The sequence below is a fragment of the Glycine soja genome, chromosome 13 (genome assembly GCF_004193775.1).
Source record: "Glycine soja cultivar W05 chromosome 13, ASM419377v2, whole genome shotgun sequence".
Taxonomy (NCBI): domain Eukaryota; kingdom Viridiplantae; phylum Streptophyta; class Magnoliopsida; order Fabales; family Fabaceae; genus Glycine; species Glycine soja.
In genome coordinates, this window is record NC_041014.1 from 1,657,643 (window position 1) to 1,685,506 (window position 27,864).

Sequence of the window (27,864 nt, forward strand, 5' to 3'; positions counted from 1 at the left end):
TTTTATGTGATATGTGATTAGTCATTTATGAATGGTTATGTATGGTTTTATATCTCTTGTATGATTCTTGCATAATTTTTAATATGACATGTAAATTACTTGCTTAAGGTTCATTCATAAAGTTTTTCAAAATCTATTATGTTATATTTATTCATTTTTATATAAGAATTTTCATATATAAAGTATCTTTTTTATTCTGAAAAATGTGTTATCAAGCATGAGCATGATAAAGATATTGAGCATGTAGGTTTAAGAGAAAATAATAATTACATGATTGATTGAGTTCTTTGAACTTTCTAAGTTTTTAAATTATCTTTAACAAATCTGAATGTTTGATAATGCCTGTTGTCATACCCTAATTTCGTCCGGAGATTATTATTTGATGATATACAACCTTTGATTGGCCGCTTCGAGATACTTGGCACCCTTTGTTGCACAATATGTGAAGTCCCGAGACGTGCCGAAAATCAAAAGGAAGCAGGCTTACACGATCCGTGAAAATTCCGTAATGTGACGGAAATCGAAAGGAGGTGTTTTTTCGCAATCCGTGAGTTTTCGTAACTTCTTCGAAAGCTAAAAAAGAGTAAATACATAATCCGTAAGGATTCGTAACCTTGCGGAAGGAAAATAAGTATCGTTACGAAATTCATAAAGTTTTGTAACGTTACGAAAAAAGAATTACCAAAAAAGGAAAGGCGGGTGCATTTAGTAAAAAGGGGGTACAAATAGCAATCAGGCCCACTTGGGCCTTCCAGATTCTTCCTCCAGAAGGCTGTTGCTTTTTGGAGGAAGCAACCTTGCTCGCCTGGGCGAGCTGGGTGGTAAGCTCCTCCCCTATTTTGCTATAAATAAGGGGAGGAGTGAAGAGAGAAGGGGTTCGGCTTTCTTGGCACTTCTTATTCTCTCAAAATTGCTGAGGAAAATTGTTTCCGTGAAGAAAATCCAAGCCGAGGCGCTTCCGTAACGTTTCCGTGAGTAATTACGCGAAGATTTTCAACCGTTCTTCGACATTCATCGTTCGTTCTTCGTTTTCTGCAGTCTTTAACTGGTAAGTACCCCAAACCGAGCTTTTCAATTCATTCTATGTACCCGTGGTGGTCCACATTTTGTTTCATGTATTTTTATTCTCGTTTTCATTCGCTTTCTATACCCCCTTTTGACGTGCTTCAGTCATTTATTTAAGTCATTTCTCGCCTAATCAAAAAATAAAATAAATTTCCACCGATCATTTGAATTGTATCATTTGTTAATTTCTGTTAAAATGAATTCCGACCGTTCGGTCGTGCCGTAACCACGTTGGAAATAAAAAAAGAGGTAAACTAATAATATAATAATAAAAAATATCTTTTAGTAAAATGAAGCGGAAAAATCAATCAGACGTTTTCTCTTTGGGATTTCTCATTCTTAATTGAATTGACTAATAACTAAAGCGAAACTAAGGCTAAAATCAATTCGCCAAGTCAAGCTCGTCCACCAAAAAATCACTAAAAAAGGATTTGAAAGTTTTATCTCAGCTTTTTCTTACCAAGTTAAATGGATCATTTTTAAAGGCCCAACACCTTTAAGTGATCACCTTTCAAGTAAAAGAATCGCTTGATTCACCTTTAAAGAAAGAACTACGTAGGTCTGATTTCCTCTTCGATGGAGGGTACGTAGGAGCAAGAGCCCCGCTTTTGTCGACCTCAAAAAATAAAAAGAAATAAAAGTTAAGGTAACACAATTTCCACAATTCTAAACAATAGGTTGTTGTCCTTTGAGACAAACGTGAGAGGTGCTAATACCTTCTTCAAACGTAAATACAACTCCCGAACTTAGAATTTTCATTTCGACCGGTTTCCTTCGGTTTTTCCGACGTTTTCCACAAATAAACGTTGGTGGCGACTCCGCGCATCTTTCCTCCTTTGGAAAGCGCTCCCGTGAACCTCGCCTCGCTCGCCCGCAAAAGGGCACGTTGCGACAGTTGGCGACATTCAAAGATTTTGGGTTCCTAGCCATGAGTATGTTTTCTTGCGTTAAAGCTAAATTGTTTGGGTTCCTAAGCTTCAAATTGCATGTGGGTACCTATTTTGAATCTCCTATGCTGTCTCTACATACATAAAACAGTCCCACCATCCCAATTTTGCAAAACCATATTCATATATCATTGGGGCATTTCACCGAGCACTTGGTGGGTGCACGTTTGGACATAAATTGCAAGAGAATGGGGGCAATGTGGCATGCCCCATTGCTTCAGAACACAACATAGGCCTAAGGCCTTCTCATTCAAATCCTCAACTCAAGAAATCAAGCATAAAAACAACCCAAAACTGCCCCATAAATATAAGCACGTTCTCACAATTTAGAGCACCAAAAGATGAAGAAAATACTCCAATGGGAAGCAAAAAACTCAAGGATTGAATACTTACTTGTTGGAGTGAGTAGAAACACCAAAATGAAAGCAAAATGCAACCCAAGGTGACTTGAGGGAGCAAAAACCGCAAGCCTTTCGTGAATTCTCTCTTTTGAATGAGGGGGTGGGGGGGGAGTTTTTGGATACAAAAACGTTCCCCTCCCTCGTTTTTATATTTTGAATGCAGGGGTTGCTCGCCCAGGCGAGCGAACCTGCCAAATTTTTTTTTTTAAGGATACATTAACCATGCCCCCCCCCTCTTATGGGTTAGCGTTTTGCCTACTTGAACCTACTTAAGTTAGAATTAGGCGTCGATTACTTATTTAAAAACAAACAATAGTAGTAAAATACTGCAAATTCAAAGGATACTGGGCTGCCTTGCAGCGACGTTCTCCGCTGGCCCAGTGCCGGGAAGGGGTGACGATTGGTTGGTCGTGACCCTATCCTCCATTTGCCTCCATCCCTAAGTACCTGCAAGCAGGAGATAAACAATATGCGGCCAATCGTGACCGGTCATCGCCTTACCTTGGTTGATTTCTGCCATTGACTTGTCTTGACTTCTGACCGTGGCCTGAGACGATTCTACTCCTTGCTATCACAAGATATGCATGTGCATGTGCATGTATGAATGTTTCTAATGCGATGATTTTTTAGTGAAGGATGGTTAGATTCAATTTTAAATAAGCATTTGGGGCACCCCATAAACCGAGCGAAGAGGGCTCAGGTTATAACAAATTAAAACACAAGGTTTGAAATCAAAGGGAGGACTGAAACCTCGCCCATCTTTTCTTTTCAAAGAAACGAGACAAATACAGTGAATGGGAATCCCTAGAGGAAACCAAGAAGAACGAGAAAAACTCAGAAATAAAAACATGCAACGGTCCTCTCGATTGCCCCAGACTTCAAGCGTAATACCGTTTAACTACATCGGAGTTCACGGGCGAGGGCAACTCCTCGCCATCCAAGTGGGTGAGTATTAGAGCACCCCCAGAAAAAGCTCTTTTCACCACGAAAGGTCCTTCATAATTCGGGGCCCACTTGCCTCGATTATCCTTAACAGCGTGGGACATCTTCTTCAGATGAGGTCCCCCTCGTTGAACTTGCACGGGCGTACCTTCTTGTCGAATGCATTCTTTATCCTTCGTTGATATAGACGCCCATGGCTCATGGCTGTCAAACGCTTACCTTCAATAAGATTGAGTTGGTCGTAGCGTGCTTGAGCCCACTCTGACTCTTCTAGGCCTGACTCCGCTATTATCCTCTGAGAAGGAACCTCTACCTCAAATGGGAGTACTGCTTCCATCCCATAAACCAAGGAATACGGCGTTGCCCCAGTAGAAGTTCGTACCGAGGTTCTATATCCATGTAGGGCGAAAGGAAACATCTCATGCCAATCTTTGTATGACATTGTCATCTTCTGAACAATCTTCTTAATATTTTTATTCGCAGCCTCTATAGCCCCATTCATCTTTGGCCGATAAGGGGTGGAGTTATGATGCTGGATCTTGAAATCCTCGCACATTTCCTGCATCATCTTGTTGATCAGATTGGTGCCATTGTCAGTAATGATTTCCCTAGGGAGTCCGTATCGACAAATCAGCTCCCTCTTGATGAATCTGACTACCACACTCCTCGTGACATTAGTATAAGAAGCCGCTTCGACCCATTTGGTGAAGTAATCTATCGCCACAAGAATGAAGCGGTGACCATTCGATGCTTTGGGTTCGATGGCCCCAATGACATCTATTCCCCACATGGAAAAAGGCCAAGGAGCGGACATAACATTCAGAGGATGTGGCGTGTCATACCCTAATTTCGTCCGGGGACCTTTGCTCGATGACGTGCGACCATTCTTTGGTCCTCGTGAGGTGCTTGGCACCCATCATTAGGCAATTTGTGAAATTCCAGGACATGCCGAAAAACCAAAAAAATATTGATGCACAATCCGTAAGTTTCCGTGACACACCGGAAATCAAAAGGAAGCATCGTTGCATAATTAAATGAGGTTCCGTAACATTCCGTAAGTCAAAAAGGGGATGATTATGTAATCCGCAAGGTTCCGTAACATTACGGAAAGAAAACAAGTATCGTTACGAAATTCGTAAGTTTCCGTAACTTTACGAAAAAAGAATCACCAAAAAACAGCAGAGGGGGGTGTACTTAGTAAAAATGGGGGTGCAAATAGCACCCAGGCCCATTTGGGCCCTCCAGAAGATTCCTCCAGAAGGCGGTTGCTTCTGGAGGAAGCAACCCTGCTCGCCTGGGCGAGCTGAGCTCGCCTGGGTGAGCTGGGCGGCAAGCATCTCCCCTATTTTGCTATAAATAGGGGAGGAAGTGAAGTGGAAAAGGATCCCAGCCCCTTAGGCACTTCTCTCTCTTTGGAATTTGCTTGGAAAAATTGTTTCCGTGAAGAAAATCTAAGCCGAGGCGCTTCCGAAACGTTTCCGTAACGTTTTCCGTGAGGAATCTCGCAAAGGTTTCGATCGTTCTTCGACCGTTCTTCATTCGTTCTTCATCGTTCTTCGATCTTCAACGGGTAAGTACCTCGAACCAAGCTTTTCGATTCATTCTATGTACCCGTGGTGGTCCACATTGTGTTTCGTGCATTTTTATTCTCGTTTTGTTTACTCTTTATACCCCCTGTTGACGTGCTTAAGCCATTTTACTTAAGTCATTTCTCGCTTAACTTAAAAATAAAATAAATTTCCACCGAACGTTTGAATTGTATTATCCATTAACTTCGGTTAAAATCAATTCCGACCGTTCGGTCGTGCCGTAACCACGTTGGAAATCAAAAAAGAGGTAAAAAATAATATAATAATCAAAAAGACATCTTTTAGTAAAATAAAGCGGAAAATCAATCGGACGTTTTCTCTTTGGGATTTCTCATTCTTAACCGAATTGATTAATAACTAAAGTGAAACTAAGGCTAAAATCAACTCGCCTAGTCAAGCTCGTCCACAAAAATAGGCTTTGAAGTTCGTCATTTCAATTTTTTCACTAAGTAAAATGGATCATTTTTAAGGTCCAATGCCTTAAAAATGATCACCACTTAAGTAAAAAAGAATCACTTGATAAGAAAGAACTACGTAGGTCTGAGTTCCTCATTGAGGATACGTAGGAGCAAAAGCCCCGCTTTTGTCGACCACCCCAAGAGATCGTTAATGGTCCAATGCCTTAACGTTTCTCTCCTTTCAAAAACAAGAGATCGTTAATGGTCCAATGCCTTGACGTTTCTCCCCTTTCAAAATCAAAAGACCGTTTAATGGTTCAACACCTTAAATGACCTTTTGTTCAATAAAAAACATATTTTGCAAAAAGACAAAAACAACTTAACCAAACACTTTGTTCCGAAAGAACTACGTAGGTCTGATTTTCTCATCCCAAATTGAGGAATACGTAGGAGCAAAGGGAAACACCCTTGTCGACCACAAAAAAAAGGAAAAAATATAAAAAGGGTATAAAGGATATAAGAACATAAAAGGGAACAAAAAAATCAAAGTCATGTTTGCACATTCGATTAAAGGCTGCCGTCCCTTGGGACGGGCGTGTGGGGTGCTAATACCTTCCCCGTGCGTAAATACAACTCCCGAACCTTTCACTAAAAAGTTCGTAGATCGCGTCTTTTCCGGTTTTTCCGACGTTTTCCTCGAATAAACGTTGGTGGCGACTCCGCGCGTATTCCTTTCGTGGAACACGCATCCCGCGAGTCACGCGTCACCCTCCCGCCGAAGGGTAGGTAGCGACAGTTGGCGACTCCACTGGGGACTTTTTTTAGAGAGTTAGGCCATTTAATCTTGTGCAATGTTTTATCATGACTTTCTCCTTTGTTGGTTTCCCTTTATTTGTCTTATTTTCTTGTGTATATAAACTATTTGTTGCTTTTAGTGTGTTTTAGAATGTATGCATGAGGTAAATATTTATTCATTTGATGCACACAAACACTAACACTATTTGCACACACTGTGAGTGAAAAAGGGCCCTATACCCGGGTTCATGGGAACATAAGGAGTGGAGGTGAATCTGTGATCATGCTAGGTCTCCGACTTGCTTGATTACAGTGAACCCTCATCTAGAGCTTTTCTCTTTGAAAACTTATTGTTGCTAGTAGTCCCTACTGCTGCAATATGTTCTTCGAAGGGGATGATACCTCTAGAAACCATCAAAAGAGATATGACTACCTTGGGGGTTATCACTAAATGCCTAGTTAGTTCTCTCCCTTATAGGTCCCTTAAATAGGGGCACGAGCAGACACGCTGCGTGCCATTTTTCACACTGCCATGCATAAGTATCATATACCCTTTTGCTTATGTTCAGTAAATATCGTCATACTGTGTACATTCCCGCATTGTGTCTTTTGCACGGGCATCGCATATGGGTTCTGTCTTGATCCCTTCTGTAAACAAACCAACGGAGGGTCCGTGTCGCCTTCTTAAAAACGTGCGTTGGGGCATTCTGTTACCCCTAGACGTCGTATCTAAGAAGGGGACAAATTCCCCGAACCCCCGCTTTTCTAGATTGCATCTGTGTCATATGCATTCCATCATGCATTCATCCATCCCACCCATGATAGATGTCGGAGTTTTGATTCGCATTAGATTTTATTTCACTTTAGTAAAACATGGGATCAAGTCAAAAGCCTTCGCTTGAAAAGAGGTTTTATCAAGTCAAAATCAAGAGCTTAGAGGTCACCAGTTTACGAAAGTTGGGGCAATTAATGGGTCAACTTCAACGGCAAGCCTTCCGCAAAGCCTATGGTAAGATTTGGGACCTAGCTAGGGTAGAAGTCTCCATGGAACCGATTGCATCCCTTTCCCAGTATTATGACCAGCCCCTAAGGTGCTTCACATTTGAGGACTTCCAGCTAGTGCCGACTGTGAAAGAGTTTGAAGAAATCCTGGGATGCCCAATGGGAGGAAGGAAGCCATATCTTTTCTCTAGGTTCTATCCTTCCACGACAAGAGTTGCCAAGGTAGTGAAAATCTCAGCACAAGAGTTGGACCGGGTAAAGCAAAACAGGAATGGGGTAGTCGGAGTACCAAGGAAGTGTTTGGAGGAAAGGGCAAAGGCCTTGGCAAATCAAGGCGAATGGGCTTTCTTTTATTGACATCTTGGCGCTTTTGATCTTTGGAGTTGTCCTCTTTCCGAATATGGAAGGGTTAGTGGACCTAGCAGCGATTGACGCTTTCCTCGCCTTTCATCATGGCAAGGAAAGCCCGATCGTCGCCATTTTGGCCATGTATGACACGTTCGACCGGGGATGTGAAAAGAGCGGTGCAAGGATTGTTTGCTGTACTCCAGCTCTCTATGTGGGGCTGGTTTCACACCTTTTTCTCCAAGAAGGTAGGCCCGTCTATCCGCTACAAGGTTACCGCTCGTGCGTCGAAAAAGGAAAGGCGAATTGGGACCAACTCTTGGCTAGCATGGGGGGGCGTCTGTTAATTGGTTCCCTCGCTAGAAGGAAGGAAGAATCAAGATTCTATCTTCATGCGAAGGATGTCCAAATGTTCCCTTGATGGGAACAAGGGGTTGTATTAATTATAATCCCGTTCTCGCCATAAGACAGCTTGGCTACCCCATGAGAGGAGCGCCATTAGACGAAAGCATCACGCCTTTCATCGCACGGGGTCTTAGTGACCACAACGCAAGGGTACTCCAAGGAGTTCGCAAGGCATGGGATGCGGTGTGAAGAAAGGACAGAGAGCTTAGGGGAAGCAGTAATGGGATCATCGGCGACTATCATAAGTGGCTGAGAGTCCGAACACAAGGATTGGATTGGCTCCCAAATCTAAAGACTGTGAGGGACGATGAGGTTAAAGCTTCGGAAGAAAGTGATGAGGTACAAGCCCTAAAGGCAGAGCTTGAAAGAGCCCGAGTAGTCGAAGAGAAGTTCAAGTCCATAGCCATCAAAGTCTAAAAAGAGTATGATGAACTAAGGGACGTCAATATGGCCACCGCTGATGCCTTGGAACGAGAAACCAAGAAGGCCCAAAAGGAAGAACACGTGCCAGCAAAGTTTTGAGGGGCTTTATAGGGCAGCAATAGTAAGCTCAAGCTCCGAAGAGGTGAAAGGAATCATCACGGGTCAAAGGCATGATCTTGAAGGACGAGCTAAAGGCTTGCCTTAGGTCGAAAAGAAATTTGTCCCAACAGTTAAGCGAGACTGAAGGGAATATGTAGGCCATCATTGATAAGTGCAAAGAGAAGCTAAATCTAGCGGCGACTCACGAGCAAAGGCTAGAGGATGAGTACGCCAAGATATCAGCAGAAAGGGAAGTAAGGGAAAGGGTAATTGATTCATGGCACCAAGAGGCAACAATGTGGACGGACCGATTTGCTCTTACTTTGAACAGGAGTCAAGAACTTCCCTGATTGCTAGCCAAGGCCAAAGCAATGGCGGACACCTACTCCGCCCCCAAGAAGATCCACGGACTTCTCAGCTATTGTCAACATATGATAGACTTAATGGACCATATGATTAGAAACCGCTAGGAAGTTTGTATTGTCGCTCAGATCTTGACTAGTTATAACTTTTTGAATAAAATGAGTTTATCCCACGTTTTTACTCCAAAAATCAGTGCGAATCAAGTCACTCCCGCATTTTATCTCTAGCATGCATTGAATGTTGGTCTCGTCCTTTGTCACGGGAAGCCGGAAGGTCCATATCACCTTCTTAATTGTACACATGGGGCACTGCGCCCCCAAATGCACAAGTAAGAAGAGATAATTTTCCGGGCTCTCGTGCCCGTAAAATGCATTCATATCATGCATCGCATAAGCATCTCTTCATAACATCATAATGGACATATCCTGCATTTGTCCGTTCTCATATTCCAGCCTCACATTTTGCATGAGTCATGGCATCATCATGCATATGAGTTCAACAAACTTTTTGATCTGCAAAATTGCATACCATTTGTTTTCATGTTTGCTCATCCTTGCGTTTTCCTCTACAAAACAAAAACAAAAAAGGGGGAAGCGTGAAACTTCGCACTACATTCTTAGTTTCATGTGTTAGGCAACACAAGTCAACCATGTTGGGATCATAAACCCGTTTCACTTAAAAACAAAATAATTGAACATGGTACCTAATGCATGGTTAACTAGGAAATGGTGTTTCTTCGGGCATCTCAATTTCATAATTACATTTTCCATGCATAGCTTAAAGTATGCCCGAGTCATTCATCCCTATGAGATGTTGTTGAAGTATTGGCGATCAGAATTGCCATTCCTTGGATTATAGGGTTGAACCGAGCTCATGCTTTTACAAAAAGGTTCATCAAGTCAAGTTGAAATATGGAAGTAACCATCTTGCAAAATTGGGGCAAAAGATGAATCGAGTCACATCACTGCTTCGTCCACTGCCAAACATATTTAGGATTGTTGATGTCCTTGTTACTTCCAGTTTCACCTTGACAAAGATGTCATGGATCATGTTGAAAATCTAAATTGATTCAACCCCATATCCTGCGTAAAAATTCGCAATACTTCAACTTACATCATTCGCATACATCCATGCTTTTCATTGGTTACATTGCTCATTGCATTCTTTCCTTGAAAAATAAAATAAAATAAAATGAACTTAATCATTGTTATAAAAAAGAAAAGGACACGCTTTACGACGCCCTTACCGAACTCGTGCTAGAGCTAGAGTAATGGATGAAGCAGAGGAGGTGCAAGAGAAGATGAAGGCCGACATGGAGGCCATGAAAGAGCAAATGGCCACAATGATGGAGGCCATGATGAGCATGAAGAAGATAATGGAAGCCAATGCGGTTATAGTTGCCGCTACTAGCGCTGTCGCTAAGGTGAACCCGATGCTCCCATCTGGCCTCAAGCAAATGAATCATCCAACCTCAAATATGGTAGGCAAAGATTTAGGAAGTACGGACGACCCCATGATGTGCAAATTCAAAACGAGCACGCCTTCCCATCCTATGGCTTGCCTCCCAACTATACACCACCCAATGTGGCATACACTCTCAATGAAAATCTCAATAACTCCACTCCGATACTCATTGAGAACCAATAAACCTCATCAGGCACATATCTCTCAAACCATGGGGGAGACGCATGAAATTCCCCACCACAATCTAGCTGACTTCGAGCCTTGGCTCGGATATGCCACTGAAGGGCAAGCAGTTGGTGGTATACCCTTTGAAAACACTTTGGAGGGCCCTCAGTTTCGCCCACAACCACAACCATTGCATTTTGCGGTGGGAAGAGCCCCTCCTGCTATGGCTGAAAAGGGAAAGGCGGATCATCTAGAGGAAAGGCTCAGGGCCATTGAAGGAGGTGAAGATTATGCCTTTGCTAACCTAGAAGAGTTGTTCCTAATACCCAAACATGGTCATTCCCAAGTTCAAGGTGTCGGACTTTGGCAAGTACAAGGGGACTACTCGCTCCAAGAACCATCTAAAGATGTACTGTCGGAAGATGGGGGCATACGCAAAAGATGAGGAACTGCTGATACATTTTTCCTGAGAAAGTCTTACTAGGACAACTGTCGCCTGGTATACTAACTTAGGAACCTTCTTAAGTCCATTCTTGGAAGGACCTAATGGTTGCCTTCATTAGGCAGTGTCAGTACAATTCTGATATGGCTCCGGATAGGATGCAACTACAAAAAGTGTGCAAAAAGGGGGCACGAATCTTTCAAAGAATACGCCCAAAGATGGAGAGACTTGGCAACTCAAGTAGCACCCCCAAAAACAGAGAAAGAGATTATCACAATGATAGTAGACACGTGACCGGTGTTCTACTATGAAAAATGGTGGGTTACGCACCTTCAAGTTTTACAGATTTGGTCTTCGCCAGCGAAAAGATCGAAGTGGATCCGAAAAGAGGCAAATTTGATCATCCTACTAGGACGACTGGGAAAACTGGGGCAAATAAAGAGGGTGAGGATAAGGGAGAAACCCATGTTGTGACTGCCATTCCTGTACGACCAAGTTTCCCACCAACCCAACAATATCTTTACTCAGCCAATAACAAACCTTCTCCTTACCCACCACCCAGGTATCCACAAAGGCCATCCCTAAATCTACCACAAAGCCTGTCTACCGCACTTCCAATGACGAACACCACCTTTAGCACAAACCAAAAACACCAACCAAGAAGTGAATTTTGCAGCGAGAAAGCCTGTAGAATTCACCCCAATTCCAGTGTCCTATGCTGAATTGCTCTCATATCTACTTGATAATTCAATGGTAGCCATAACCCTAGCCAAGGTTCATCAACCTCCACTTTTCTGAGGATACGACTCGAACGCAACGTGTGCCTATCGTGGAGGAGCCCTACGGCATTCCATTAAGCATTGTATGACCCCGAAGCATAAAGTGTGAAGTCTAATTGATACGGGCTGGCTGAAATTTGAGGAGAATTGCGTGTAAATCCTGACATTGACAAGAAATGCCACACATGGGGCAATTTTGAAAGCTGTTGTTAGGTGTCCCTAATGACTCATCAGGGTTTCCAAGTTTATGCCATTATTGTAAACCACAGCTACAATGTTAAATGAAATGGATAAAGTTGATATCTTTGTCCCTCATCCTCTCACAAACGCATGTTTGCTCATTCAACTTTCACCGGAATGTGGGTGTAAGCCATTGGTCTGTTTGCTCAAGCAACCTGCGATCCTGAGTGTTGACTTCCAAGACCGTTCAATCAGAGATTACTCATCTTGCACGTTGGTGGGGGTGCCGTAAAACAACGACAAAGTTCAAAACAAATAAGTTTCAAAACAAAAAATAAAAAGGCATTTGATTGACTGTGTTTTCAAGTAAAAATATAGACGTTCATGTGACCTCATTTTGTCTTTTTAGAGAGAAGTGAGTTATCAAGAATAGGATGTTGGACAAATGGCCTCAGTTACCTTAAGAAAAAGGGGGGTTGAATTAAGATACGAATATTATTCCCCAATTAAACTTTAACTCTCTCTTTTCGGATTAACAATGCACATAGGGACAACCCTTCCCTTGTGTTCAAGAATCCCCTACAACAAGAGACCCACGGTCTCTTAATCCCTTTTCAGAAAAAAGAAGAAGAGAAGAAGAGGTCTCTCGTAAAAAAGGTAGATTGTAAAATGAAGATCAATCAAAATTCCTTATTGAATAAGCAAGTGGTTGACCAAGGAATCTTTTTGAGAGGATAAGACATTTCAGTTCAGAAAAACTCTTGATCTTTCGAGAGGATAAAACTGTTTGGGCAATGAAAACTCTCTTTAAAACATTTGAATAGATATGTCTCTTGGAAATTATTTTCTGAAAATCCCCTCTGGTAATCAATTACAAGACTTATGTAATCGATTACAGGTTTTAAAAATTTGAATTAAAACATTTTCAAACTGCTGGTAATCGATTACCAGAGAGCAAATCTCAATTTGAAAGGATAGAATTCCTTGGTCAAACCTTTTGCTTCTTCAATTTGGAAACTTCTTCCTAAGATTCTAGAGATCAACTTGATCATATATCTTGATTTTCTTGGATTCTTGTCTTGAATAAAACTTAGAAGCACTTGATCCTTTAGCATCATCAAGACATCAAAACATCTTGCTTCTACATAGGAGTCATTTGACTTAATCCATCAACTGAAAGATCCTTCAATTATTTCTCGTCCTTGGAAAATTCTTTTTTGCAAGAATCAACTGCTTCTTTCATTCTTCCTCACTACGAGGTCGTGAAAACAAGACAACAATTGGTACCTCAAAGCCTTACACTGGGGCAATGAGGGGCACCGTGCATGAGCCTCAAGTGAACCTAGGGGCAGATTAGAAGTTCTCACCCAATAGGTTCCCTCCTACAAGGTCATGACGAAAGACAACGATTGGTACCTCAAAGCCTTACACTGGGGCAATGAGGGGCATCGTTCATGAGCCTCAAGTGAACATAGGGGCCGATCAAAAATTCTCACCCATCGATGTTTTTAACAAAAAAGGGGGATAAACCCTAGGATTTCAATGGATTGATCAAACATCAAACGACTCCATTGCCGTCACTCCAAAATGGTCAAGTGACTAAATCAAAAAGAACATACACTCTAAGGGAGTTCCCGGAGAGATTTGCAAAAAGATAGGATGAGGTTGCATGAATTATCACCTCTTTCAAAAGGACAGTCAATCTGTGTTTTCCAAAAAAATTAAATCAAAATCAAAATCACAAAATAGGGAAAGAATGTCATGAACATTGTACAACTTTCCATTACATTGCATTGTTTCATATGAAGTCCGCATTTACCAAATTTCACGACAAAGGTTGCATGCATCTGCATCCCTAAAGATCATGTTAACTGCATAGATTTCCTACATCTAATGTCCAAATCTTGTGGATTTGGGATGACCGGCCCTCTCGATGAGTCGATCTCTTGCTTTCCCATAAGGGTGGACCCTTGGGTACTTGTACCTATCGCCTTAGGAGGACTACACGTCCTCGCCAACAGAGGGCTGCACGCCCTCCATTTCAGAGGACTACATGTCCTCGCCTTGAGAGGGCTACACGCCCTCACCTTGGGTACTAGTTACCCTCACCGTTGAGAGGACTACACGTCCTCGCCTTGAGAGGACTACACATCCTCACCATCAGAGGGCTGCACGCCCTCACCTCCAGAGGACTACATGTCCTCGCCTTGAGAGGGCTACACGCCCTCACCTTGGGTACTAGTTACCCTCACCGTTGAGAGGACTACACGTCCTCGCCTTGAGAGGACTACACGTCCTCACCATCAGAGGGCTGTACGCCCTCACCTCCAGAGGACTACATGTCCTCGCCTTGAGAGGGCTACACGCCCTCACCTTGGGTACTAGTTACCCTCACCGTTGAGAGGACTACACGTCCTCGCCTTGAGAGGACTACACGTCCTCACCAGTAGAGGGCTGCACGCCCTCACCTCTAGAGGACTACACCTCCTCGCCTTGAGAGGGCTGCACGCCCTCACCTTTAGAGGGCTACGTGTCCTTATTTTCAGTGTGCTCGACATCCACACCTTAAAAGAATTTAAGGTCCTCTGCCCTTAAATGCTTAACCGAGACTTGCACTTCCGGTTAAGGGGCTAGTAGTTTCCTTTTAACGGTTCCTGGGCCACCCCCTGATATTGGAGGAGGGCCAACTGTGCGAGCACAACCAGAGAGGGAGGCTATCACACAACTATTATGCATACTGGGGCAAGATTTCATCCGTGCCGCTGCAAAGAGAAGGGTGCGGACCATGCGCACCAACATGACCACTCTTACACAGATATAGATGACATTGCTACTTAGCAACATTCTGCCCAGCGACCGCAATGCCAATCTCCCCCTGCAAAAGTATCAGTTGGTCTGTGTCGTCCCGACATGGGTAAGTATGCATATGGTTCAACTAATTTCTGATACCTTCTATTGTTTGCAGGGATCGCACCCACAAAGACACCCAGTGGACCTGAAGAAGTCCAACAGGGCCCTGGGGTTTCCAGCTCTGGTTACGGGCCTCTATCGGCCCTATAGGGCGCTCGTCCCCCCAGCAAGCTCATGCCATCATGACATAGGTAAGTATGCACCTCCCCCAACTGATTTCTGATGTCATCTATTGTTTGTAGGGATTGTGCCCGCAAGACACCTAGTGGACCCGAAGAAGGCCAACAGTGTCTTGGAGTTGCCAGCTCTAAATACGGGTCTCTATCAGTTCAAGGGAGTGCCTGTTGCCCCCAGCAGGGTCATCAGGCCCCCTACCAATCGAGTTTTCATCTAGAAGTGCTGCGTCTCCAGGCAGGCGCAGGGCGAAACACCACAGCAGCCTGGGGATGGCCGGCAGCGGGTAACAGACGCACCGCCATCACCTCTAGAGTTCACCTCAGCTCATCCACAAAAAGGTTAGAGCGTTGCTTACGACCCATGGCCGACCAATAAGCGACCAAGTCCAAAGCCAAAGGTAAGCAAAGTACTAGGTCCGTGACCTACAAGCCATCATGCGTCCAGCTAAAGACGTTAAAGAAGCGCTACTAGGAGGCAACCTAGTACCTTTTGAATCTGTGCTTGTTATTTGATCACTTTTCATAGTAAGACACACCTAGTTGCTCATGATCCTAGGAATTTAAATAAAACGAGCACAAGCTCGGAAGGTAGTCATACCTCACAAAATATATATATGTATGTTTAGGTAGAAAGATACCTTAGATATGCATGTATGTAAACAAAAACACACTTCACAAAAAATATATATGTATGTTTAGGTAGCAAGATACCTTAGATATGCATGTATGTAGCAAAAAGATACCTCACAAAATATATATATGTATGTTTAGGTAGCAAGACACCTTGGATATGCATGTATACAGCAAAAATACCTTACGAAACATATATATGTATGTTTAGGTAGCAAGATACCTTGGATATGCATGTATATAGCAAAAATACCTCGCAAAAATATACACATGTTTAGGTAGCAAAATACCTCATGAAAAAAAAAAGGGGGAAAAAGAAAACAAACAAGAAAAAGAAGTAAACAAATGATAATGATAAAAAAAAAAAAAAGAAAAAAAAAAAAAGAAAATAAGTTGTTAAGCTGAAAAACCAACATGCTTTTGAAAAGAGACGATTTCCAACTTTTCTTTGAAAAAGTTCATTGATCATAACCAATTTTTGGAAAATGTGTCTACACCTGAAGGGTGAATGCTGTGAAATTTCCCCGGACGCCCGAAATGGACTCGGATGAATGCACAAATTGATAAAAGAACATATTTTGGAAACATTGGGTTGATTAAAAACAGAGGAAATGAATCCTGAGCCCTAGCATCACATGACCATAAAAAGTTGACATTTGAGTGTCCGCGTAGATGCATGCATGACCAGTTTTGCATAAGGTTTCCAAATCATCATTTTTGCATTTGTGTCATGGAAATAATGTGGGGCATCCCTTTTATCCTTGAGCCAAACCAAACCCCGACATGTATCATGTCTAGCCATTCTACAAACCTTGAGCCAAAATCCTGACTCACCGTAATCCTTACCCTCGGAAGCAAAAAGGAAAAGAAGGAAAATTTCCAATCAAAGAGAAAGCTAAAAGGAAAAGAAGGAAAATTTCCAATCAAAGAGAAAGCAAAAAGAAAAGAAGGAAAATTCCCCAATCAAAGAGTGGGAGAAAGCAAAAAGAAAAGAAAGAAAATTCCCAACCAAAGAATGGGAGAAAGTAAAAAAGGAAGGAAAGAAAGTTCTTGATCAGAGAAACTAGAAAAAATATGCAGAGAGGTCTTTGGACCGGACAATATCTGAGCAATACAGAATTGTCACCAAATGAAACAAAAAAGGAAGGAAAGGAAACCACGACCTAAAATGGTCTTCTCCCTTTAATTACCAACCAAAATCCCGTGCGCTAGCGACCCTTTTTTCTCGCCCCGCACTAAACAAAAAAAAAAAAAAAAAACAAAAATAGAAAAAAGAAAAAGCCAGAAAAATCAAAAGCCAAAAACACATAAAAACCGAAAGAAGAAACCACCAAAAGAACCCATTCCCAAGGGAAGCCCTATTGATCCATGATCACGCATGTAATTTTTGATTTGATAGGAAATAATTTGCAAAGTCAAGTCATGACATATCTATGGTTCGGAATTAGGATGAAACACTTACCTGTGCGAGATTGATACACTTTGAGTGGATTTCTTCTATTTTTGTCGAACCCAGTGTTTCCTCTAAATGGTCATTTAGAAACGAAATGCTAACATCCAAGATTTCATTTATGGTTATGGGGGATCCCATCAGCAGACTCTCCTTCCCTGGTAGGCGCATTGTTTGTCACTCAAATCATATGCTGCTCTAAATCAGTTGGAATATTTGTCTCTTTGCTAAAGCATGTTTGCATTTTAGTGGAGAAAACACCGAGACTTTTTCAAGTCTCACAAGTTATCCAGAACTACGTAGGTCTGAGTTCCTCATTGGAGGATACGTAGGAGCAAGAGCCTCGCTTTTGTCGACCACACCGCCTTTTGTTGCCATAACTCAAGAGCCGGTAGCCCGCGGAGATACCTTACGGTTATCTGCACCCCTTTGCTAGGCAGACACAGTTGTGTCCGATGGCACGCAGAGACCAAGTTTGGTCATTCTGCACCCATGATACGCGGAGATACCTTACGGTTATCTGCACCCCTTTGCTAGGCAGACACAGTTGTGTCCGATGGCACGCAGAGACCAAGTTTGGTCATTCTGCACCCATGATACGCGGAGATACCTTACGGTTATCTGCACCCCTTTGCTAGGCAGACACAGTTGTGTCCGATGGCACGCAGAGACCAAGTTTGGTCATTCTGCACACATGATACGCGGAGATACCTTACGGTTATCTGCACCCCTTTGCTAGGCAGACACAGTTGTGTCCGATGGCACGCAGAGACCAAGTTTGGTCATTCTGCACCCATGATACGCAGAGATACCTTACGGTTATCTGCACCCCTTTGCTAGGCAGACACAGTTGTGTCCGATGGCACGCAGAGACCAAGTTTGGTCATTCTGCACCCATGATACGCGGAGATACCTTACGGTTATCTGCACCCCTTTGCTAGGCAGACACAGTTGTGTCCGATGGCACGCAGAGACCAAGTTTGGTCATTCTGCACACATGATACGCGGAGATACCTTACGGTTATCTGCACCCCTTTGCTAGGCAGACACAGTTGTGTCCGATGGCACGCAGAGACCAAGTTTGGTCATTCTGCACCCATGATACGCGGAGATACCTTACGGTTATCTGCACCCCTTTGCTAGGCAGACACAGTTGTGTCCGATGGCACGCAGAGACCAAGTTTGGTCATTCTGCACCCATGATACGCGGAGATACCTTACGGTTATCTGCACCCCTTTGCTAGGCAGACACAGTTGTGTCCGATGGCACGCAGAGACCAAGTTTGGTCATTCTGCACACATGATACGCGGAGATACCTTACGGTTATCTGCACCCCTTTGCTAGGCAGACACAGTTGTGTCCGATGGCACGCAGAGACCAAGTTTGGTCATTCTGCACCCATGATACGCGGAGATACCTTACGGTTATCTGCACCCCTTTGCTAGGCAGACACAGTTGTGTCCGATGGCACGCGGAGACCAAGTTTGGTCATTCTGCACACATGATACGCGGAGATACCTTACGGTTATCTGCACCCCTTTGCTAGGCAGACACAGTTGTGTCCGATGGCACGCAGAGACCAAGTTTGGTCATTCTGCACACATGATACGCGGAGATACCTTATGGTTATTCGCACCCATTCTTTTGCTATCTGTAAGACAGAACGCTTGATAGCATGCAGGGGCTGACACAGTCTTCTGCACCTTTTGTTCCTCTGGGAACAACAAGTCATTTACATGCGGAAATTTCATGGTCGCCCGCGACTCTCGTCAACCGAGAGGAGCAAAATTAGTGTCATACACTGATTTTCGGGGACCTTTGCTTGATGACATGTGACCATTCTTTGGTCCTTGTGAGGTGCTTGGCACCCATCATTAGGCAATTTGTGAAATTCTGGGAACAACAAGTCATTTGCATGTGGAGATTTTATGGTCACCCGCGACTCTCGTCAAATCGAGAGGGACGAAATTAGTGTCTTATCTTTACTTTCCTTTTATCTCCAATAAAAGACAAGTAAAGAGGGGCAACTGTCATACCCTAATTTCGTCCGGGGACCTTTGCTCGATGACGTGCGACCATTCTTTGGTCCTCGTGAGGTGCTTGGCACCCATCATTAGGCAATTTGTGAAATTCCAGGACATGCCGAAAAACCAAAAAAATATTGATGCACAATCCGTAAGTTTCCGTGACACACCGGAAATCAAAAGGAAGCATCGTTGCATAATTAAGTGAGGTTCCGTAACATTCCGTAAGTCAAAAAGGGGATGATTATGTAATCCGCAAGGTTCCGTAACATTACGGAAAGAAAACAAGTATCGTTACGAAATTCGTAAGTTTCCGTAACTTTACGAAAAAAGAATCACCAAAAAACAGCAGAGGGGGGTGTACTTAGTAAAAATGGGGGTGCAAATAGCACCCAGGCCCATTTGGGCCCTCCAGAAGATTCCTCCAGAAGGCGGTTGCTTCTGGAGGAAGCAACCCTGCTCGCCTGGGCGAGCTGAGCTCGCCTGGGCGAGCTGGGCGGCAAGCATCTCCCCTATTTTGCTATAAATAGGGGAGGAAGTGAAGTGGAAAAGGATCCCAGCCCCTTAGGCACTTCTCTCTCTTTGGAATTTGCTTGGAAAAATTGTTTCCGTGAAGAAAATCTAAGCCGAGGCGCTTCCGAAACGTTTCCGTAACGTTTTCCGTGAGGAATCTCGCAAAGGTTTCGATCGTTCTTCGACCGTTCTTCATTCGTTCTTCATCGTTCTTCGATCTTCAACGGGTAAGTACCTCGAACCAAGCTTTTCGATTCATTCTATGTACCCGTGGTGGTCCACATTGTGTTTCGTGCATTTTTATTCTCGTTTTGTTTACTCTTTATACCCCCTGTTGACGTGCTTAAGCCATTTTACTTAAGTCATTTCTCGCTTAACTTAAAAATAAAATAAATTTCCACCGAACGTTTGAATTGTATTATCCATTAACTTCGGTTAAAATCAATTCCGACCGTTCGGTCGTGCCGTAACCACGTTGGAAATCAAAAAAGAGGTAAAAAATAATATAATAATCAAAAAGACATCTTTTAGTAAAATAAAGCGGAAAATCAATCGGACGTTTTCTCTTTGGGATTTCTCATTCTTAACCGAATTGATTAATAACTAAAGTGAAACTAAGGCTAAAATCAACTCGCCTAGTCAAGCTCGTCCACAAAAATAGGCTTTGAAGTTCGTCATTTCAATTTTTTCACTAAGTAAAATGGATCATTTTTAAGGTCCAATGCCTTAAAAATGATCACCACTTAAGTAAAAAAGAATCACTTGATAAGAAAGAACTACGTAGGTCTGAGTTCCTCATTGAGGATACGTAGGAGCAAAAGCCCCGCTTTTGTCGACCACCCCAAGAGATCGTTAATGGTCCAATGCCTTAACGTTTCTCTCCTTTCAAAAACAAGAGATCGTTAATGGTCCAATGCCTTGACGTTTCTCCCCTTTCAAAATCAAAAGACCGTTTAATGGTTCAACACCTTAAATGACCTTTTGTTCAATAAAAAACATATTTTGCAAAAAGACAAAAACAACTTAACCAAACACTTTGTTCCGAAAGAACTACGTAGGTCTGATTTTCTCATCCCAAATTGAGGAATACGTAGGAGCAAAGGGAAACACCCTTGTCGACCACAAAAAAAAGGAAAAAATATAAAAAGGGTATAAAGGATATAAGAACATAAAAGGGAACAAAAAAATCAAAGTCATGTTTGCACATTCGATTAAAGGCTGCCGTCCCTTGGGACGGGCGTGTGGGGTGCTAATACCTTCCCCGTGCGTAAATACAACTCCCGAACCTTTCACTAAAAAGTTCGTAGATCGCGTCTTTTCCGGTTTTTCCGACGTTTTCCTCGAATAAACGTTGGTGGCGACTCCGCGCGTATTCCTTTCGTGGAACACGCATCCCGCGAGTCACGCGTCACCCTCCCGCCGAAGGGTAGGTAGCGACATGGCGGAACATTGACACTGTCCGCGTATGCCTGACATTTATGACACTTCCTTACATGAGCGCAGCAATCGCTTTCCATAGTGAGCCAGTAATAACCGGCCCTAAGGATTTTTCTGGCCATAGCATGCCCATTGGCATGTGTCCCAAAGGAACCCTCCTAGATCTCCTCAATCATGAAGTTCGCCTCTTTGGCATCTACGCATCGCAGGAGGGTCATGTCGTGGTTCCATTTGTACAGGATGGTACCACTTACAAAGAAACCAGTAGCCAATCTCCTCAACGTCCTTTTGTCATTGTCAGAAATCCCTGGTGGGCATTCTTTGTTCTCAACATATTGTTTGATGTCGAAATACCACGGCTTCCCATCCCACTCTTCCTCTATTGCATAACAATATGTCGGCCTGCCCTCAGATTTGAATTCGATGTACGGCAGATCCCCGTGTGGGGCGAGTTGAAACATGGATGCCAGGGTGGCTAATGCATCAACCATTTGATTCTCTTCCCGAGGTATGTGGTGGAAAGAAATGTCGTCAAAGTACTTGGCTAACCTCAAGATGTGAGTTTGATAGGGTATCAACTTCGGATCCCTAGTTTCCCATTCTCCTTTCAACTGGCGTATCACCAAAGTTGAGTCTCCATACACCTTGAGTCGTTTTACATCAAAATCAATGGCCGCCTGAACCCCGAGGGCGCATGCTTCGTACTCGGCCATATTGTTGGTACAATCAAAACCTAGCCTAGTCGTGAAAGGAATACACTGATCATCCGGGGATACAAGGACTGCCCCTACTCCGTGGCCCAAAGCGTTAGATGCCCCATCGAAGCAAACAATCCATTTGTCTATGTCTTCGTGCGTCCGCTTCTCTTCAAACAGGGCCATGATATCTTCATCTGGGAACTCGGGGTGCATCGGCCGATAATCCTGGAGGGGTTGCTGGGCCAAATAATCCGCTAAGGCACTTCCCTTTACCGCCTTTTGGGTGACGTAAACGATATCGAATTCAGATAATAGTACCTGCCACCTAGCGATTCGTCCCGCGAGGGCCGGTTTCTCAAAGATGTATTTCACGGGATCCATTTTGGAAATAAGCCACGTGGTATGGCTGAGCATGTACTGCCTAAGCCGATGTGATGCCCAAACCAGAGCACAACACGTCCTTTCCAACATTGAGTAATTCATCTCACATGCGGTAAACTTCTTGCTTAGATAGTAGATGGCTTGCTCCTTTTTCCCAGAATCATCGTGCTGACCCAACACGCACCCCATAGACTCATCCAACATGGTCATGTACAGGAAAAGAGGTCTTCCAGTTACAGGTGGCATGAGCACCGGGGGGTTTGCGAGACTCTATTTGATCTTCTCGAAGGCCTCTTGGCAGTCACTGTTCCACAGGACCGCCTGGTTCTTACGTAATAGCTTGAAAATGGGCTCACAGTTATGGGTGAGTTGCGAGATAAATCTCGCGATATAATTCAACCTTTACTTTCTCGGGATCTATCTCTATCCCTTTCTGACTTACGATAAATCCTAGCAACTTCCCCGACTTTACCCCGAAGATGCATTTGGTTGGGTTTAGTTTTAGTTGGTATTTTCGCAACCTTCCAAACAGCTTACGCAGATTGACAAGGTGTTCGTCCTCAATCCGAGACTTGGCAATCATGTCATCTACGTAGACCTCTATTTCCTTATGCATCATGTCATGGAATAACGCCACCATGGCACGCTGATAGGTTGCCCCAGCATTTTTCATCCCGAAGGCCATCACTTTATAGCAGAACGTCCCCCATAGGGTGACGAAAGTGGTCTTCTCTACATCTTCGGGTGCCATCTTTATTTGATTATACCCCGAGAAACCATCCATAAATGAGAAAAGGGCGAACTTGGCTGTATTATCTACCAATATATCAATGTGTGGCAGGGGAAAATTGTCTTTAGGACTGGCTCGGTTCAAGTCCCGGTAGTCTACACACATTCGAACCTTGCCGTCCTTTTTCGGGACTGGGACAATGTTGGCCACCCACTCTGGGTACCGAGCTACAGCTAAGAACCTTGCATCAAATTGCTTCCTTACTTCTTCTTTAATTTTTAAAGACATCTCGGGTCTCATTCTTCGCAACTTTTGCTTAACCGGGGAAAACCCAGGATTCAAAGGCAACTTATGCTGCACAATGTCGGAATCCAGATCGGGCATGTCTTGATATGACCACGCAAAGACATCTTGATACTCTTCAAGAAGGGTTATCAAGCCTTGTCGGATAGGCGCGGTTATACCGATTCCTACCTTTACTTCTTTCTTTTTCTCTGTGGTCCCCAAGTTTACCAATTCGGTTTCTTCTTGGTGAGGCTTCATTTCACGTTCTTCCTGAGCGACTGTCATACCCTAATTTCGTCCGGGGACCTTTGCTCGATGACGTGCGACCATTCTTTGGTCCTCGTGAGGTGCTTGGCACCCATCATTAGGCAATTTGTGAAATTCCAGGACATGCCGAAAAACCAAAAAAATATTGATGCACAATCCGTAAGTTTCCGTGACACACCGGAAATCGAATGGAAGCATCGTTGCATAATTAAGTGAGGTTCCGTAACATTCCGTAAGTCAAAAAGGGGATGATTATGTAATCCGCAAGGTTCCGTAACATTACGGAAAGAAAACAAGTATCGTTGCGAAATTCGTAAGTTTCCGTAACTTTACGAAAAAAGAATCACCAAAAACAGCAGAGGGGGGTGTGCTTAGTAAAAATGGGGGTGCAAATAGCACCCAGGCCCATTTGGGCCCTCCAGAAGATTCCTCCAGAAGGCGGTTGCTTCTGGAGGAAGCAACCCTGCTCGCCTGGGCGAGCTGAGCTCGCCTGGGCGAGCTGGGCGGCAACCACCTCCCCTATTTTGCTATAAATAGGGGAGGAAAGCAAGAAGAAAAAGGTCCAGCCCCTTAGGCACTTCTCTCTCTTTCGAATTTGCTTGGAAAAATTGTTTCCGTGAAGAAAATCTAAGCCGAGGCGCTTCCGAAACGTTTCCGTAACGTTTTCCGTGAGGAATCTCGCAAAGGTTTCAACCGTTCTTCGACGTTCTTCATTCGTTCTTCATCGTTCTTCGATCTTCAACGGGTAAGTACCTCGAACCAAGCTTTTCGATTCATTCTATGCACCCGTAGTGGTCCACATTGTGTTTCGTGCATTTTTATTCTCATTTTGTTTACTTTTTATACCCCCTGTTGACGTGCTTAAGCCATTTTACTTAAGTCATTTCTCGCTTAAACTAAAAATAAAATAAATTTCCACCGAACGTTTGAATTGTATTATCCATTAACTTCGGTTAAAATAAATTCCGACCGTTCGGTCGTGCCGTAACCACGTTGGAAATCAAAAAGAGGTAAAAAAATAATAATACATAATCAAAAAAAAAAACATCTTTTAGTAAAATAAAGCGGAAAATCAATCGGACGTTTTCTCTTTGGGATTTCTCATTCTTAACCGAATTGATTAATAACTAAAGTGAAACTAAGGCTAAAATCAATTCGCCTAGTCAAGCTCGTCCACAAAAATAGGCTTTCGAAAGTTCGTCATTTCAATTCCTCACTAAGTAAAATGGATCATTTTTAAGGTCCAACGCCTTAAAATGATCACCACTTAAGTAAAAAAGAATCATTTGATAAGAAAGAACTACGTAGGTCTGAGTTCCTCATTGAGGATACGTAGGAGCAAAAGCCCCGCTTTTGTCGACCACCCCAAGAGATCGTTAATGGTCCAATGCCTTAACGTTTCTCTCCTTTCAAAAACAAGAAATCGTTAATGGTCCAACGCCTTAACATTTCTCATCTTTCAAAATCAAAAGACCGTTTAATGGTCCAACACCTTAAATGACCTTTTGTTCAATAAAAACATATTTTGCAAAAAAGACAAAAAACAACTTAACCAAACACTTTGTTCCAAAAGAACTACGTAGGTCTGATTTTCTCATCCCAAATTGAGGAATACGTAGGAGCAAAGGGAAACACCCTTATCGACCGCAAAAAAGAAAAAATATAAAAAGGGTATAAAGGATACAAGAACATAAAAGGAACATAAAAATCAAAGTCATGTTTGCACATTCGATTAAAGGCTGCCGTCCCTTGGGACGGGCGTGTGGGGTGCTAATACCTTCCCCGTGCGTAAATACAACTCCCGAACCTTTCACTAAAAAGTTCGTAGATCGCGTCTTTTCCGGTTTTTCCGACGTTTTCCTCAAATAAACGTTGGTGGCGACTCCGCGCGTATTCCTTTCGTGGAACACGCATCCCGCGAGTCTCACGTCGCCCTCCCGCCGAAGGGTAGGTTGCGACAGTTGGCGACTCCACTGGGGACCGTTTTTAGAGAGTTAGGCCATTTAATTTTGTGCAATGTTTTACCGTGACTTACCCCTTTGTTGGTTTCCTTTCATTATGTTCTTGTGTATGTAAACTCTTTGTTGCTTTTAGTGCGTTTTAAATGTATGCATGAAGTAAATATTTATTCATTTGATGCACACAAACACCAACACTATTTGCACACACTGTGAGTGAAAAAGGGCCCTATACCCGGGTTCATGGGAGCATAAGGAGTGGAGGTGAATCTGTGATCATGCTAGGTCTCCGACTTGCTTGATTACAGTGAACCCTCATCTAGAGCTTTTCTCTTTGAAAACCTATTGTTGCTAGTAGTCCCTACTGCTACAATATGTTCTTCAAAGGGGATGATACCTCTAGAAACCATCAAGAGAGATATAACTACCTTGGGGATTATTGCTAAAAGCCTAGTTAGTTCTCTCCCTTATAGGTCCTTTAAATAGGGGCACGAAGCAAACACGCTGCGTGCCATTTTTCACACTGCCATGCATGAGTATCATATACCCTTTTGCTTATGTTCGGTAAATATTGTCATACTGTGTACATTCCCGCATTGTGTCTTTTGCATAGGCATTGCATACGGGTTCTGTCTTGATCCCTACTGTAAACAAACCAACGGAGGGTCCGTGTCGCCTTCTTAAAAACGTGCGTTGGGGCATTTTGCTACCCCTAGACGTCGTATCTAAGAAGGGGACAAATTCCCCGGACCCCCGCATTCCTAGATTGCATCTGTGTCATATGCATTCCATCATCCATTCCACCCATGAGATATCGGAGTTTTGATTTGCACCAGCTTTTATCTCACTTTAGTAAGCATGGGAACAAATCAAACCGGCAAGAGGTTCTACCAAGTCAAGGTCAAAAGCCCAGATACCACCGGCATCAAGGAATTAGGGCGGTTGATGGAACCCCTCCAAATGCAAGCCTTCCGCAAGACTTACGGAAAGATCTTAGAGTTGACCATAGCAGAGGTGTCCACAGAAGCCATTGCATCACTTACCCAATACTACGACCAGCCCTTGAGATGCTTCACATTCGGGGACTTCCAATTAGTACCAACCATTGAAGAATTTGAGGAAATTCTAGGATGTCCTCTCGGGGGAAGGAAACCATATCTTTCCTCCGGGTGTCTCCCCTCTTTGAGCAGAATTGCAACTGTGGTCAAGGATTCAGCCAGAGGTTTGGACCGCATAAAACAGACTCGGAACGGCATAGCGGGCCTACCACAGAAGTACCTAGAAGACAAAGCGAGGGGTATGGCCAATCGAGGAGAATGGGTCCCGTTTATGGATGTGTTAGCTTTGCTAATTTTTGGGGTCGTCCTCTTTCCAAGCGTGGATGGTTTGGTAGGCCTAGCAGCAATCGACGCTTTCCTTGCCTACCACCATAGCAAGGAAAGTCCGGTGGTAGCTGTCTTGGCAGATCTATTTGACACATTTGACCGAAGGTGCGAGAAGAGTAGCGCACGGATCATCTGTTGCTTACCCGCCCTCTGTGTTTGGTTGGTTTCACACTTGTTCCAACAAGACACAAGACATCCATGTCCGCTCCTGAGCCATCGCTCGTGTACTGAAAAGAGGAGAATGGATTGGGACCAGCTCTTGGCCGGGATAGGAGGTAGAACAATCAGTTGGTTCCCCCGATGGAAGGAAGGAAAAGAAGGAGTCCTTTTCTCATGTGGGAGATACCCAAACATTCCGCTGGTAGGAACGAGGGGTTGTATTAATTACAATCCCACGCTCGCTATAAGACAACTAGGGTACCCCATGAGGGGAGCACCGACGGAAGAAAGCATGTCTCCTTTCCTTGTGAGGGATCTCGGCGCACAAAATTCCAAGACTATACAAAGAATCCATAAGGCATGGGAAACCCCGTTAAGGAAAGATCAAGAGCTTAGAGGCATTCGTAATGGCATCATTGGTGGGTACCACGAGTGGCTGAAAGTTCGCATACGAGGTTTAGATTGGCTCGCCAAGTTAAAAGTCGTCAGCGAAGAGAATTTTGAAGCACCGGAAGAGGACGAGGAAGTCCAAGCTCTCAAAAGCGAGTTAGGAAAGGCAAAACTCGCCAAGGAGAAGTCCAAGTTGGCTGCTACACACGTTCAAAAGGAGTGCGCCGGGTTACGGGAAGAGAATGCAATTACCGCAAAAGCCCTTGAACAAGAGACCAAGAGGGCTCGCAAGGAAGAGTATGGCCGGAACAAATTTCGCGGAGCTCTATGGGGTAGCAATAATGAACTCAAGTTGCGAAGGGAAGAAAGGGACCAGTCGCGAGCACATAGCATGGTTCTGAAAGAGGAGTTGATGGCTTGTTCAAGGTCCAAAAGAAGCTTGTCTCAGCGTCTATGCGAGACAGAAACCAACATGTTAGCTATCGTCGCCAAGTACCAAGAAGAGTTGGGTCTAGCCACGGCCCACGAGCATAGAATCGCGGATGAGTATGCCCAAGTATATGCGGAAAAAGAGGCTAGAGGAAGGGTGATCGACTCTTTACACCAAGAGGCAACCATGTGGATGGATCGGTTTGCTCTTACCTTGAATGGGAGTCAAGAACTTCC